This window comes from Pristiophorus japonicus, unplaced genomic scaffold (genome assembly GCF_044704955.1).
Source record: "Pristiophorus japonicus isolate sPriJap1 unplaced genomic scaffold, sPriJap1.hap1 HAP1_SCAFFOLD_30, whole genome shotgun sequence".
In the NCBI taxonomy this organism is placed as follows: Eukaryota; Metazoa; Chordata; class Chondrichthyes; family Pristiophoridae; genus Pristiophorus; species Pristiophorus japonicus.
In genome coordinates, this window is record NW_027252779.1 from 4,758,610 (window position 1) to 4,761,360 (window position 2,751).

Below are 2,751 nucleotides of genomic sequence, written 5' to 3' on the forward strand. Positions count from 1 at the left end.
ATTTTTTAAAATATCTACAAGTAAACCGATCACATCAACTAATTGGCAAAGGTTTACAGTCAACTAGATGAAGAAGTAAAAACATCATGGCCCAATAACACAGCTCGATATTCACAGGAGAAAGTCTGTTATCTAAGTCCTCGAATATCAGTTGGTGAGATGAGAGACTGAATCTCTTTCCACACTCAGCTGTTAAACGGCCTCTCCCTGATGTGTTTCCACCCGACGCACATCTGCATCCATTCCCACTGTCCCCACATTTACAGTGTTTAGTCAGCTGGGCACACGAGTCTCAGAAGTTGACGAATGGTTGAAGTTCTATCCACACGCTGAACATGTGTCCTGTTTCTCACCGCTGTGATTGGTGTTTTTCCAAAGGCTGATGATAACGTGATCCTAATGAATCTGGTGAATCTCTCAAATCTTGACGTGATGTTTGGTTTGAGTTACCAAGCTGCAGATTCTCCTATTTTAATACCCTGCAAATGTAGGTTACAAAAGTTGTTCCTTTAAGTACAGGATATAAATTCAGAATAGATAAATCTAGATTCTATAGGACATCCTGTCCCCTCCTGTCCCTCCGAAGATGTAAAAGCCTTATTCTTGACACTCGCACTCCATCCTTACTGTCTAAAATCAACTGCGAGTTACTTTCCCCAGGATGTGCTGAATCTGGCTGGGTGCAATTCCACAGAAATGTGTTAACCTCTGGAGCTTCACCATCAGTCGACTCAGTGAGTGTCAGCAGGATTTCCACTGTGGTAGGCATCAAAGCCGAATCCAATCCTACCTCCAAATGACATCCACAAACCTCCCAATTGATGTCACTGGATCAGTATTAAGAGCAAGGGCAGTGGCTAATTTGTACTCATATTTAGCCCAGTGGTACTGAGGACAATTATAACCCCTGAACTGCTGCCTTGGCTGAGATCAACTAACAGCCCAGACCAAGGAGCGAACTTGTGAACTTCCCAGTCAGTATTGCAGAGTGTTCTAAAATTTGCGGAGTTGAGGGAGGGTTGGAAAGAATATTTTGAAACAAATTTTACTCCACCTTTAAACAAAACCTTCGTCACACTGCACAATTCTGAAATTATTCCAAATTAAACAAGCAAGTCAAATGGATTATAAAAACAATGTGCCATTTTAGAAAGGCTCAAGTCACTTGAATAGACAGCTTTACAATCATAGGACAATACAGAAGGGAGCGAATGTTAATGGGAGCTCTGTTCGTGAAGTCCGGCGACACTCTGAGATAAACTGGACTGTTCCTTTAAGTATAAATCGGCAGAGAAAAGAGAGTCCCTGTCCCTTTAAATAGCTGCCCCATTCCCCCGGGCAGTGGGAGGAGCAAGGCGCGCAACCTCTTGAGACACTGACACAGCAAACACTGCCGAATGGCTTCCCGCAGGTTCCTAAAGTCCTAAGAAATAAATTGCATCAGGTTAAGTAGAACAACTGAAAAGGCTGCACACAGAGTGGTTGCTATGTGCGTGTGTGTGTGTGTACACAAAACACATCATTCTTAATCTTTGCGAGAGATAAGCTACTTTCTGCACCAGTTATTATCCAGCATTTTATTTCCTATTAATTACATAGTAATTACAGAGTGTTTAATTCATTTACCATTTATTGATGACCCATTGTCTTGTGTGCTATTGTTTAGAAAGTGATGACAGAATGACCATACCGTTACCAAGGTGACCATGTCTGTCCGCAGTATTCAGTGGGAAGGGAATTACATCTTTGCTCTGGGATTTGGATGCTGTGGCAACATTGGCGTAAAATCACACGTTTTAATATGAAATGTGTGTGTTTTCGCACATGTCGACCGGCTGTGAGAAATGGAACTTTGAGTAAAAAATGGCGTGGTTCGTTCACGAACCTCTCACATATCAAATGTGATCCTCCTGAGCAAGAATCATGCCTCTAGACCAACGAGCCGCCGACAGTAAGGAGTGTAGCTCTCAGATTCTGACGGTAGTGAGAAAAAATATTAGGCCCATCGTGCTTATGCTGTCTCTCAGAGAACTATCTATTTAGTCACCCTCTCCATAGTCCTACAAATTTTCTCCTTTTGACGAATATATTATTAATTTGAGACATGACATGAGCAAAGTACAGCATCCTTGCAAGTACAAGGGGAATTTGGCGATGAGGTTGAACGTAAATGACAAAGCGACCAGCAAGGTCAAAGCTGTAAGACAACGACGACGAGAATGGGATTCGAACCCATGCGTGCAGAGCACAATGGATTAGCAGTCCATCACATTAACCTCTCAGCCACCTCGTCTCTGCTTTAACACATCGTCAGCCATTCAATCTCTTGCTTTTTGTATCCAAACAGAAATAATGTGCAAGAAAGTCCACTTCACAGCTTGCTCTGCCCGCACATGCAGATCGACAATGATGAAAACTTGCCATGAGATTCTTTGAGCAAACAGCCTTCCTTCACTTCAGGTGAGTGACTGGAAGAGATGGTTGGTTTCTCGGCAGAATCACAACAAAGAATGTAAAATTTAACGTAGCGAGCTAAGTTGACTGCAGCAGGACTCGAACCTGCAATCTTCTGATAACTTTACAGTTATAATCGAAGTCAGACGCCTTATCCATTAGGCCACGCGGCATCTGCCAGCAATGTCCCTTGTGTTGTTGTGTATATTGCGAGCAAATTCGGGGCAACTGCAATATCAAGGAGTGGATTTCGGAAAGGATTAGCATATTTCGAGTGAATGAACAGATGCCCTGCGA

At 42.9% G+C, this 2,751-nt stretch overlaps 1 non-coding gene across 1 annotated transcript; it reads right to left on the reverse strand.

Annotated features, from left to right (window-relative positions):
• Positions 1–2,211: 2,211 nt before the first annotated feature.
• trnas-gcu (transfer RNA serine (anticodon GCU)) lies at positions 2,212–2,293 on the reverse strand. The gene has a single exon. It is a non-coding gene; the product is annotated as a tRNA-Ser (tRNA).
• Between the last annotated feature and the right edge of the window lie 458 nt (positions 2,294–2,751).